The sequence below is a fragment of the Spea bombifrons genome, chromosome 1, assembly GCF_027358695.1.
Source record: "Spea bombifrons isolate aSpeBom1 chromosome 1, aSpeBom1.2.pri, whole genome shotgun sequence".
Taxonomy (NCBI): domain Eukaryota; kingdom Metazoa; phylum Chordata; class Amphibia; order Anura; family Pelobatidae; genus Spea; species Spea bombifrons.
Genome location: NC_071087.1, coordinates 71960015 through 71974251, shown reverse-complemented (window position 1 = coordinate 71974251; position 14237 = coordinate 71960015). Strand labels below are relative to the sequence as shown.

The 14237-nt window shown below is 41.9% G+C and overlaps 1 protein-coding gene across 1 annotated transcript in view; it reads right to left on the bottom strand.

The window, feature by feature from the left end:
- Positions 1–14237, bottom strand: part of ADGRL3 (adhesion G protein-coupled receptor L3) — a 792897-nt gene that overhangs the window by 693780 nt on the left and 84880 nt on the right. The window lies entirely within an intron of this gene.

Genomic DNA, 14237 nt, shown 5'->3' with positions numbered 1-14237 from the left:
TCAGCATTACACAATCAATCGGTTGGGGTTATCAGAAAACATCAGAGACAAATTGGCTCGCACCAACATTCCGAATTCCCTGGATGAATTTGCCAGGCTCTCCATCCAAATCGATAGGAGACTACGTGAAAGGAAAGCCGAACGGCTAACGACTCCTTCTTCTACATGGTCTACCCTGCGACCACCTGCAAAGACAAGTCCTAAAGAACCTCCTGAGGAACCTATGCAATTGGGCCTCATCAAAGGTCCTCTATCCGCAGTCGAGAAAGAACACCGTACGAACTTTGACCTGTGTCTTTACTGCGGCAACAAGGGCCATTACGTCAATGAATGTAGAACCAAAGCACGTTCTACCAAGGGATAAACCCCTATTTCTTCCATATACAAGCAAAGTACCTCCACATTTCTCAAATCATTTGTCCCTTTCCATATCCTTACAGTGGAAGGAAAGAACCCTTGCCTTGGCAGCTATGATTGATTCAGGAGACAGCAGCAATATTTTGGATGCCAAACTCATTCAACGCCTTGGTATCACCACCTGGAAGAAATTCACTCCAATATCCATACAACTAATAGATGGAAGCCCTCTGAAGACAGGCCCTATCACCCAAGAGACTGTGCCCTTTACGCATGTGTATTGCTCCCGATCATATTGAGGACATTGTGTTTGATGCGGTTCCTTCTCTAGTTTTCCATGTCATATTGGGACTCCTCTGGTTGAGAACCAATAATCCTATTGTCAATTGGGAAATGGGCTCTGTTCGCTTCTGTGCTAATAAAGGTTCTGTTTATCACAACCCCTCTATGTCCATTAATGTGGCTCACGATTACAGTTCTCTGCCGGTTACTAAGATTCCCTCTCACTACAGTGAATTCGCCAACATGTTTGAGAAGAAAGGAGCAAACAGTCTTCCGCCACACAGAGAATATGACTTATATGACTTATTTCCTGGTGCACCCATAACGTTCGGTAGAATTTATCCTATGTCGGAACCAGAACTCGTAACCCTCAAAGAATACATAGACGAAAACCTTGTCAAAGGGTTTATACGACCCTCCACATCTCCTGCTGGAGCAGGTATATTCTTTGTACCAAAGAAAGACGGTGGATTAAGACCTTGCGTGGATTACAGAGAATTGAACAACGTAACTGTAAAGAACAGATACCCCTTGCCTTTAACCCCTTCAATCCCCTATAGACGTACCGGGACGTCCAAAAAACGCCCACAAAGAAACCCCTATGGACGTCCCGGTACGTCCAGCCCTTCGTGCAGCGTCAGGGACACATCCCTGCCGCTGCACGGGAGACCAGGCTGTCGTTTGACAGCCTGGACTCCCCACTGACAGCAGAAGCCGGCTTTGCCGGCTTTCTGCTGTCCGATCGCCCGTAACAGCTTCCGGCATGAAAGCCGGTAAGCTGTTACCGGTAAACTGCGCAGTTGCAAACGCGCGATCGGGCATTCCCTTCCGGGTTACGTCACTGCTGACGTAACCCTGAAGGTCATCGGAGGACAGGATATCCCCTGCGGGGATATCCTGCCCTCCGATGAGGCACAGAGACCCTGCGATCTCTATGCAGGTCTGTGAGGACCTACATAGAGATCACAGTGTGATCGGTGCAGGGGGATCGCGGGGAGGGGAGTGAGAGACCATCTCTCTCACTCCCCCTCCCGTCCTGTAAGAGAAAAGCAGAAAGAAAAAAAAACGGTTAGTGATTTAAAAATAGTATTAAATAAATCATTAAAATATTAATATAAATAATACAAAAAAAAAATTATAACGTGAGCTGTGATGTCATTGTGACATCACTGGCATGTTCAGGAGGTCCCTAGGAGGACCTCTAACCATTTCTGTGTAAAAATAATATATAAAAAATAAAAAAAAAAATGTAAAACAATTAAAATTAAAAAAAAATATATAAAAAAAGATAATAAAAAAATGATTAAAAAACCTTACTTCCCATTGCCCTAGCATAACATCTAGCCAGTATAACCCTCCTGCCCCCATTCACAACCCCCAAACCCGTTAAGCCATAGGCATAAAAATTACCGTATTTGCTCGATTATAAGACGAGGTTTTTTTCAGAACAAATGCTCTGAAAAATACCCCTCGTCTTATAATCGGGGTCGTCTTCTAATCAGACCTCAAATACAGGTCTGATTAGGAGACTAAGATCCAGATCCCCCTCACCGCTGCAGGGGACCTGGATCCTCCTGTCGTCGCCCCCCCACACACACACACACACTTACCGGTGCTTCCGGAGGTGAAGTTGGCAGCGGGGGTTTGTATGCGTCCGTCGCAAATACCTTCCCCGACTGTCAGAGATCAGAGTTCAAGAGTTCCTGATCTCTGACAGCCGGGGAAGGTATTTGCGACGGACGCATACAAACCCCCGCTGCCAACTCCACCTCCTTCCGGCTGCCGCGGAATGAGACGTCAACCCGCTGCCCCGGCAATAAAGCAGGAAATTGGAAGCACCGGTAAGTAAGTAAGTGTGTGTGTGTGTGTGTGTGTGTGTGTGTGTAGGGCATTTCTGGAATGCCTTACACCCCTATATGCCACTCTGGCACTTAGGGGGTTAAAAGGCATATTATGGGGCAGAGTGGCATATAGGGAGGTATAAGGCATTTCAGGAGGCAGAGTGGCGTTAAGGAGGCATTTAATAGTGCACTCTGCCTCCTGAAATGCCTTATACCTCCCTATATGCCACTCTGCCCCATAATATGCATTTTAACCCCCTAAATGCCAGAATGGGATATAGGGGTATAAGGCATTTCTGGAGGCAGAGTGGCACATAGGGGGTCAAAAGGCATACCATGGGGCACAGTGGCATATAGAGGGTTAAAAGGCATATCATGGGCCACAGTGCCATATTGGTGTGGCAAGCCTGGGGGCAGATGTGCGTAACTGGGGGACAGGTTGGAAAATACAAGAAATAAAAACAAAAAAATATATTTTTCTCAATCATAGCTTTTATTAAAAAAAATAGTTTACATGAATTAACATTTACTGGTAAAACTTTTTTCCTTTAGGGTCGTCTTATATTCAGGCTTTTTCTTTTTTTCCTAAGTTAATATTCAGATTTTGGGGGGTCGTCTTATAATCGAGCAAATACGGTATACAAAATTGTACACCTAATAGTATGCTCCCTGGAGCTGGCAAATTCTGGAAAATCTATATAAATTAGGTATTTCTGAAATCAGGACACCTGAATTAATAAACTCGGAGGGGATTTTCCATCACTTTACCTAATTTTGTGAGGATTCAGAGGGAAAATGTAAAAAAAAATTAGTTTATTTTTCTAATCTTTGCTAGTTTTTACTAAATTTCTCATTCTAAATTTTCAGCTAATCATCCAACTATGGTATCAAACAAAAGCTCTATCTCTCCTTGAAAAAACAATATATAGTTTACATGGGTACACTATTCACAGGAAAAGAGAATCATCGCTAAACCGACATACCCCAAAAATGGCAAAATTTCTCTGGGCTTTGAGGTACCAAAAACCAGAACGTGTCCGCTCTGCATCAGTGTTTACAAAAATTGATTTAAGAGGAGCATATAACCTGGTTCGTATCAAAGATGGTCATGAGTGGAAAACAGCATTCAGATCCAGATACGGGCATTTTGAATATATGGTGATGCCAAACGGCCTATGTAATGCACCAGCCACTTTCCAACACTTCATGAATTACATTTTCCGAGACATGTTGGATCAATTCGTGGTGATATACTTGGATGATTTCCTGATATACTCCTCCTCTTTACAAACACACAGAGAACATGTATCTAAAGTACCGTATTTGCTCGATTATAAGACGACGCCCCAAAATCTGAATATTAACTTATGAAAAAAAGAAAAAGCCTGAATATAAGAAGACCCTATAGGAAAAAAGTTTTACCAGTAAATGTTAGTTCATGTAAACAATTGTTTGTTAATAAAAGCTATGATCGAGAAAAATATTTTTGTTTTTTTTCAACATGCCCCCCCAGTTAAGCACATCTGCCCCCAGGCTTGCCACTCTGCCCCAGAAATGCCTTATACCCCATATATGCCACCGTGCCCCATGATATGCCTTTTAACCCTCTAAATGCCACTGTGCCCCATGATACGCCTTTTAACCCTCTATATGCCACTGTGCCCCATGATATGCCTTTTGACCCCCTATGTGCCACTCTGCCTCCAGAAATGCCTTATACCCCTATATGCCACTCTGGCATTTAGGGGGTTAAAAGGCATATTATGGGGCAGAGTGGCATATAGGGAGGTAAAAGGCATTTCAGGAGGCAGAGTGGCATTAAAGAGGTTAAAAGGCATTTCACAGAGCACTCTGCCTCCAGAAATGCCTTACACCCCCCATTTAACACTTCCCACCACAGGAGGATCCAGGTCCCCTGCATCTGAGCCCCCGGTGCTTAGTCCGGGCAGCATGTAGAGCTCCACGCGAATCGCGTAGAGCTCTACACGCTGCCCGGACCAAGCACCGGGGACTCAGAAGCACCGGTAAGTTGGAGGGGGGGGCATAACACAGGAGGATGCAGGTCACGCTTCCCGGACTAAGCACTGGGGATCCAGATGCAGGGAACCTGGATCCTCCTGTGTTAACCCCCCCAACTTACCAGTGCTTCTGAGTCCCCAGTGCTTAGTCCGGGCAGCGTGTAGAGCTCTACGCGATTGTATCGTGTAGAGCTCTACGCGATTGGGTAAGTTGGGGGGTTAACACAGGAGGATCCAGGTCCCCTGCATCGCTGCGGGGGATCTGGATCTTAGTCTCATAATCAGACTTATTTTATTATAAGACGAGGGGTATTTTTCAGAGCATTTGCTCTGGAAAAAAACATCTTATAATCGAGCAAATACGGTATTGATGCGACTACGAGTACATGGGTTATACACTAAACCAGAGAAGTGTGTGTTTCGGTGGAGTTCTTGGGCTTTATCCTAACACCTACTAAGGTAGAAATGCATCCGAAGAAGATCGCTACCATCCTCAATGGCCACCTCCCACAGACAGAAAAGGTGTGCAAAGATTTGTGGGATTTCTATCGAAGTTTACCAGGAACTTTTCAAAGGTTATCCAACCCATTACATCTCTCACATCCGTTAAAAATAAGTTTTGTTGGTCAGAAGCTGCTCAGAGAGCATTCGACTTCCTTAAAGAACGGTTCACCACAGAACCCATATTAGTCCTTCCGGTACCACAAAGGCCCTATGTACTTGAAGTGCACACCTCTGATTCTGCTGTTGGGGCTATCCTGTCCCAAAGGGATGACACCGACAAGCAACTCAAAGAGTTGCTTTCTTCTCCAGAACACTGAACCCCGCTGAGAGAAATTATGGCGTGGGAGAAAGAGATGCTGGACATGAAAATGGCTTTAGAAGGAGGGTGCACTTCATCCCATAACCGCTTACACCGACCATAAAAATATGTAATACTTTAGAACTACCAAACGATTACAAGCCAGACTTGCCAGATGGTCTTTATTTTTCTCTCGATTCCAGCTTCATATAACTTACAGACCCGGTTCCAGTAACACCAAAGCGGACTCTCTCACGCATGTTCGACATACCCACCGTGCACCCTCAAGTTGAAGACACTGTACTGAAGGCGGGACACTTCTTGACGATCACACAATCTTTATGGGACGTCATCCGTCAGCATTGTGCAAACATGGATCCTTCCGAATTTCCTCACTTGCACCATAAAGGAGAATTCTACTACCACAACGATTTGCTCTTTGTTCCTCCTGAGGTCCGCCTTCATGTGTTACAACAGTTCCACAACGCTCCTGCAGCAGGGCATGGAGGTATCTTATATGTAGACAATTCTGGTGGCCTACACTGCCACGACAGTACGACAGTTCATATTCTCTTGTACGCCAGAGCAAAAAACTCTATCAAACCTGCAGGTCTTCTGTGCCCTCTGCCTGTTCCCGTAAAACCATGGACGGATATATCCGTGGATTTTATAACAGACTTACCATCATCAAACCAACACACCACGCTTATGGTCGTAGTTGATATATTTACAAAGATGGCTCATTTTATCCCCGCTACACACTTACCTACAGCTGACGAAACAGCGGCGTTGTTTGTAAAAGAGGTCTTCCGATTACATGGACTACCAGAACGCATTGTGTCTGACAGAGGTGTTGGGGGTAAATACGAAGTATGTATATTTGTAATTAATATGTGCTTGATTAAGTTTGTGTGTATAGATGTATGTATGATAGCTGCAAGCCACTTAGGGGGAAAGTAACAGGAAAGACAGGTGTAAGAAGATATCACACCTACATACTATGTAGAGAAGGAAGGAAATGCATCACCTGGAGATAGGCATGGGTAACATAGCAAGTCAATAACATCACACGATGGGGTCTTGGGAACACAGGACAGGGACCTCATTTACACATCAATAGAGAAATCCCTTAAAAAGACATTGTAGAAACACACACTAAAGGAGACTAGATTGGTGAGTCTCACCCTTGGCACATCACCCACACAGCATACACACTTAGCACTCCTATTCTCCTATCACTTTTCTTCTCTTTGCTTTCTCTCTCTTCCTGGAGGCCTTAGACTCCAGGAGTTACTATTTATTAATAGTAACAGATATTAAATCATATAGTGTCAAGACGCTACTCATACCCTTCTCTACTCATCATAATAATGAAGTTTACTATTCTCTCTATTAATGCAATGGGTCTTAATACTCCTAAACGTAGGCTGCTGCTTCAAGAAGTCAAGTCACATGAGGCTACAATTTTAATGATACAGGAAAAATATTTATCAAAATCTAACCACTGCTTGCTGGCGTCCAAATTTGACTCCATGAAATTTCGACCGGCAAGAAATAAGGAGTAGCAATACTTATAAATAAGTTAATTTGCAATTGCAATAAAAGACCTGGGATCGTCAGGGCCACTACATAATCCTTAAAGGTGCAATAAATGGAACAACCTACACGCTGCTCAACCTTCATGCACCCAATACTTTCTAGAAAATGAATTCACTAAGCTACAAAAGTTGAGTGGTAGTAGAATTATTTTAGGAATAGATTTCAATCTTATTTCCACCCCTAAACTGTACTCTTCAGCTCAACTATCTTTAAAATACTCGAAATCAGTGACTAACCAAGGGAAACAATTCCATAAGTTACTTCACCAAAACATGTTTAATACGTAGGGGATCGTGCATCCCTTAGACAAGGATTATTTTTTCTACTCCAGCGCTCACTCCAGCTATTCTGGGATCGATTTGATTCTTTCAGACAAAAAGATACCTTACAGATGATGAGGCTGAAATATCTTGGTCCGACCATTCACCAGCATGGATCTCTATAAATTGCACTCCGGCAACAGCATTGGCAACAAGATGGATACTAATTGAGAGCCTGCTACAACAGCCTACCACCTGCACCAAGATAGCCAATACTCTTAACCACTACTTGCAATTTAAACCTTCAACGTTATGGCTAGCTCACAAAGCAGTCCTGAGGGGGCATCTCATCGAAATAGTATCATGTCAAAAGTAATATCGATTAAATGCTTCACTAGAAACATTAAATCACTCTTTATGGAACACAATCCATGAATACTTGAATAGATGGTCAAAAGTAGAGATTGCATGGACATGTTGCATTGTATTCTTTAAGTTGAATTCCCTTCCAAAGTTGTATATCTATTTTGCACGCATCCCATTACACTACCAGCATCTTTCCTCCAGACAATTCAATCACATCTTCCACGATCATAAGCTCTACTCCACTGTCAGCTTTAAAGCCTATCTTCCCACATGTGTCTTTAGACAATTTGGTACAGAATGGAATCTACGTAATCTCAAATAATATTACACAATAATGTGAAATAATATGAGGACCTTCCAAGAACTAAAGGATCTCTTCCCCCTTCCTCTGCAAGATTTCTTTAAATGTCTTCAAAACCGTAATGCCCTCTACAAGCATCTGGGAGACATTCCTTCTAAACATTATACTAAGCCAATCCTTAAGCGTTGTCTACAATCACTTTATGTACCAAGAGCTGTCTCCCTTTGCTATAAAGTCCAGTCCTGGTTTCAAGCTCTATTCTCTATTCTGCCCCACACCACTAGTCTAGGTATGCATCGTAATGAAAACTCTTGACCGAAACCGAAAATTCAGGATTGGGTGATACTGAAAATGACACCCCCTCCTTAAAAATAAAAAAAAAACACTTTTATTAAAAGTAACACACCAAAATGGGACAAAAGAATGCAATAACAATATTAATTCACATTGCTATCGTGCCCAGGGAACCAGTACATACTGGAATCCAGGCATGATAGGAATGTGATATCAATAACAATATTACTTATGATTGTTAGCAGCAATCACACTCTATCACTATCATGCAAAGTACATGCTGGAATCTAGGTACGTGGGGCATGATAGGAGTGTGATTGTTGTTATATATATACTGTGGAAGTTGAAGAATTTTGCTGATTCTGGATGTCAGCACAATGATCTTTACCTCATTGCTTATTCTGCTGATGGCAGATAAGATAACATTACAATCACCTGTCTACCTCATTTTTTAGTTTACTTATGTCTTGTTTGTGTCTTGGAAGAATGTGTACATATGGTATGTTTTTGTGTGTTTTCTTTGCTCTAAGTGCCTTGTTGCAAAAGAATCAGAGTCCACCACGACAAAGGACAAGTTGTCCCTTTCTTGACCTTCTGTAAGTAAAGATTTCACATGTCTGGGGGGGCTATTTTTTCTTGACCTTTTTAAACAGTGTGTGTCAGCAAATTAAAGTAAATATACCAACAGATGGCTAGACAATATGCTAATAACTGTTTGCGCTTCTTTGCCTATATATTGTTAGAAAATTAAGGAGGGGAAGAGAAGTCTGCGAACTGGACTCTCCCCTGTGCGCACTTGAATAAAGAAGCTCTTGCTTACTCAACTCATTGAACTGGTGTCGTCAGATTTCTTGCCGACATTCACACTTGGGGGCTCGTCCGGGATCCCAACAGTCTCGGAAGCGGTAACCGAAGGAGCGGACTAAACCTTGATCCACCTAATCCTTGGCCATCAAAAAGAGGTAAGGCACCTTTTGAAATGTCTATAGTTTAATAATTGGGTGGATGAGGGTAAGGCCGTTCCTCGGTATTCCATCCGGGTGACGGGATCCAGAGTTGAGTAAGTAAGACCTATAAGATCTTGAATTGTTTAATTGTAATAAATGTTTTTAGTACATGGTCAGGGACCATTGTAACTTACCTAGTTGTGAGAGACTAGTGTAACTATTTTTAAGTACATGGTCAGGGACCATTGTAACGTACCTAGTTGTGAGACTACTGTAACTATTTAAGTACATGGTCAGGGACCATTGTAACGTACCTAGTTGTGAGAGACTAGTGTAACTATTTGAGTACATAATCACGGGCTACTGTAAAGTACCAAGTGGTGAGAACTAGTGTAAATATTTTGAAGTACATAGTCACGGATTATTGTAGCGGTGGAGATGAGTTTGTTGTCAAAAAATGTGCCTAAGGGGACACCCTTAGAATATATGATAAGGAAACATGGAAAGGAGGCAGGAAAATATGTCTCATTTGAAGTGAATATCTGAAGAGGATAATGAAAGCTGTTATGTGTGGCCAGCTGGCAGTAGTTTGAATGTAGAAATATTAGATAATTTGAAATAATGTTTGAAATGTGTGATGTGAAAAGGAATGAGAGAATTTTCTTGAAATGGTATCAAGAAGGGTGGGACAAGGTTAAAAGACAGAAACCGCAGAAGTTACTAGATCCCATCTGTTCTGCCAATTCCCGATATCCTTGCCGTCCGGCAGGGAACTTTAAGAATCAAAAGGGTGCTCAAACACCTCAACCTGTTGAGACTTTTAAGAAAGCACAGGAGGTGTCTGTAACCCAAGGACCACCTAAGGTCCATAATTCGCTATATCCATCCTTAGATCCATCTGATCTATGGACTCAAGAATTATTTGACCCACCCCCATATAATGGACCTCAACCAGCAGACCCTAATATGCCTGGTTCTAATCAACACCCTGCAGGTCCAGAAGCAGAGTTGCCACTTTCTTTGGAGCTTGTCCCATTTGTACCACCAGCTCCTATTTCACCCCTAGACCAAGAAAGGCAACCTGATCCTCCTAGAATATCAAGGTCCAACATTTAGCCCACAGGACCATCAAGTAGAACTAGATCCAGAAAGCACCATTTAGATCCTCATTCAGATTCTGATGCTGAGGAAAAGACATTTGTGCATGCTATGCCCATGAGAGAGACTGGGGGGGCTAGAGATGAGAGAGGTGTACCTCTATCTGTCCATCATCCATGGACACCAGGGGAATTATTGCTGTTGAAAGATCAATTCCCCAGACCTAAAATTGTTGGTCAGTTTTGTAAAGAATTACGTAGTGTGTCTACTGCTTATGATCCAGTGAAAAAGGATTTTATGCAATTGTTTGATTTGGTTATGACTGACACAGAGAGAAAACAGTTAATTGAAGCTTATAACATAATTCCTGATGTAACACCTTGAGCAAATGAACCGTTTATTGAGAGATAGAGTATTGAGAGACAGCAGACAATAGATTGTATAATATAAGTTTGTGAGACTGCATGGCTACAGCGACCTGACTGGAGAAAGATTAACTCTACAGTGCAAGGAAAGAATGAATCAGTAAGAGAATTCGCTGACAGAGTAGTAATAGGACACAGTGGTGTGATAGATCCAGAGGAGAATGCAAGACAGTTGATTGTATCTTGATTTGTAAAAAGGTTGTTACCAGACTTCCATAAGGGTGTCACTAATAATGTTTTAGAATGGGAAGAGAAGCCGCTTTCTGAAACGATAGCAGCTGCTAAACATTTTGAAAAACAAAAGGAAGTGAATAAGGAACGTCAAGAAAAAGTTAGAGAGAAAGAACAGAGAATGTTGATGGAAAGTCAGAGACGGTTCTATTCACAGAACTCTCCGTCTGATGTAGTGGGAGATAACGGACAATCTTCCTCTAGAAAGGAAATTAGAAAGAATGCTATTTGTTTTAATTGTAGCAAGCCAGGGCATTTGGCTAGAAATTGTAGATCTGCTAGACGAACTGGTAACAATTTGCCGATGCTGGCTCTATTGAACCTAATACTGACGATGCTGAATTGATTTACCCTTTCAGTTAAAAGAGGCTTTGTGGAGTGTCCCTGCTCTTGGGCTCCCTAATTATGATATGCCATTTACTTTGTTTTGTCATGAAATACAGGGTAATGCCTCTGGAGTGCTAAACCAGAGCCACGGAGAGAGACAGAGACCCCTTTCCTACTACAGCACTCCACTTGATTCTGTGGCAGCTGGATTAACCCCTTGTTTGCGGGTTGTGGCAGCGGCTGCTGCCTTAGTGGAATCAGCACAGGCCATAGTTCAGGGACAGGAACTGAAAGTGATGGTTCCTCTTGCAGTGAGTGCATTGTTAACCTGTCGATCCACACAGTTTACTAATAGTAGGCTGACTAAATATGAGATTGTTTTGCAGGGTACACCCAATGCCGCCATCCACCAATGCACAGTGTTAAATCCTGCCACTCTTTTGCCAGAACCAGAGGAGGGACCTCCTCATGATTGTGTGATTTTGACAGAACAATTACAAACTACTCGCGACCGATTGTATGAGCGACCTTTGACTGACCCTGATATCGAATAATTTGTAGATGGTTCCTCATTTATGGATATTGACAGCAGACGTTGTACTGGGTATGCTGTAGTTACGTCAGAAGGAGAAGCGGAAGCTAATGCTCTCCCACCTCACTGTTCAGCCCATGTGGAAAGACTCCCTGTCCTCAAGGACACTTTCAAAATTTGCAAATTATTTTTATTGAAATGCCTAGATCTCTACATTATCAATATGTACTAGTGGTGGTGTGTACATATTCCCGCTGGATAGAAGCCTATCCTTGCCAACATGCGGACGCTCTAACAGTTGCTAAAAAGTTGCTACAAGAGTTCATTCCTAGGTATGGAATTCCTCAGCATATATACTCTGATCAAGGAACTCATTTTACTGCTGAAATAGTGCAGGAGATAGCACATAGGCTAGGAATTGTATATTATTTACATTATCCCTACCATCTACAAAGCGCAGGAAAAGTAGAACGCGCTAACAGCACCTTAAAGAATAAGATTAGCAAGATATGTGCCGAGACAGGTTTAAAATGGTCAGATGCATTACCTATAGCCTTAATGTCAATAAGAAATGCCCGACACTCAGCTATTAAAATGTTCTCATGAACTCATAATGGGTTGACCCATGATAGCTGGTAATGCTCTAGAGTTACTAAGACATGATCATGCTCTGATGACACAATAGAAGTGTATTGTAAAAAACTAATAAAATCTCTTGAGCAATTTAAATCCCAGGTTGCTGCTGTGCGCACGAACATAGAGGCCGAAAAACCAATTCATCACATCCAACCAGGTGATTACGTGCTGGTAAAGCATTTCCAACGGAAAAAGACTCTTCAGCCCAGATGGAAAGGTCCATACCAAGTACTGAAAGCACTAAAACAGCTGTAAAGGTAGCTGAAATTACACCGTGGATTCATTGCACTCATCTTAAATTGGTGCCAAATCCCAATCCACGCTCCTAAATTAACCATTATTATTAGTATATTATCGTTACTTGTTTTATACTAAATGTATTTGCTATTTTTTTCTTTTTTCCTTTCAGTCCTTTTCAGGTGTTCAGATCAGAACTTACTAAAAATATAGTTTTATGCAAAAGAGTGGCAGGATTTAACACTGTGCACCAGTGGATGGCGGCATTGGGTGTATCCTGCAAACGTGATTTGCATGCTTCTCCTTGGGAAAAAAGATAATACCTTTGTAGAAATGTTGAGAAAGGTGTATAATGCTTCTAATGTCTCGGAGCCTTGTTGTGTTTGTGGATATATTCCACATACTCAGCAGAGCCCTGCATAGGAATACCTTTAACAGGGGAAGATTTACATTGCAGACAATAGTGTATCCATAGAACATGATATGGAAAAGGTGAGCAAACTTCAGGAAAGACTTAGATCTAGGGAGACTACTTGGGATCCTTTTGGTCTGGGTAGACTATTTGGTTCACTTGGAGCAAAGCTGATGTCTGGTATGTTTTTGTTGCTTGTGGCTTGTGGCTTGTATGTATCTAAGTAATTGTTGTTCGTTGCAAAACACTAATTCAAAAATGTCTCGGACCAACAAGAGCAATGCCACAGATACAGGAGGAGAAATATGATGATGACTTCCCACTTGATGAGTTTCCCCTAGAGAGTTTGCACAGTGACATGTTTGAAGATCAATATGAGAAGGAGCAAGGCTCATGGAATTGGCCAACTTATAGCTCCACTGGACTCTGAAGAAATTGATTCTTACAGTGATTTCGTAAGAATAAAAACGGGGGACTGTGGAAGTTGAAAAATTTTGCTGATTCTGGATGTCAGCACAATGATCTTTACCTCATTGCTTATTCTGCTAATAGCAGATGAGATAACACTACAATCACCTGTCTACCTCATTTCTTAGTTTACTTATGTCTTGTTTGTGTCTTGGAAGAATCTGTACGTTTGGTATGTTTTCGTGTGTTTTCTTTGCTCTAAGTGCCTTGTTGCAAAAGAATCAGAGTCCACCACGACAAAGGACAAGTTGTCCCTTTCTTGACCTTCTGTAAGTAAAGATTTCACATGTCTTGACCTTTTTAAACTGTGTGCGTCTGCAAATTAAAGTAAATATACCAACAGATGGCTAGACAATATGCTAATAACTGTTTGCGCTTCTTTGCCTGTATATTGTTAGAAAATTAAGGAGGGGGAGAGAAGTCTGCGAACTGGACTCTCCCCTGTGCGCACTTGAATAAAGAAGCTCTTGCTTACTCAACTCATTGAACTGGTGTCTTCAGATTTCTTGCCGACATTCACAATATACACACAAGTAGTTCCCAGCACTCAGGTCTTCTTTTTAAATAATGCAAGGAAGACCTGAGTTCTGGTAACTACTTGTGTATTTTTGTATATTACTCTGCTGGGATACCAAGCGCCAGGCTGCAAGAAATTGGTTGGTGTGCAGTAGTATACTGTTATTGCATTTTCTGTCCAATTTTGGTGTGTTACTTACTTTTAATTAAAAAAAAAATCAATATTATCTATATTATATATATAATATCAATCACACTCCTATCATGCCCAGGCAGCCAGCACATGCT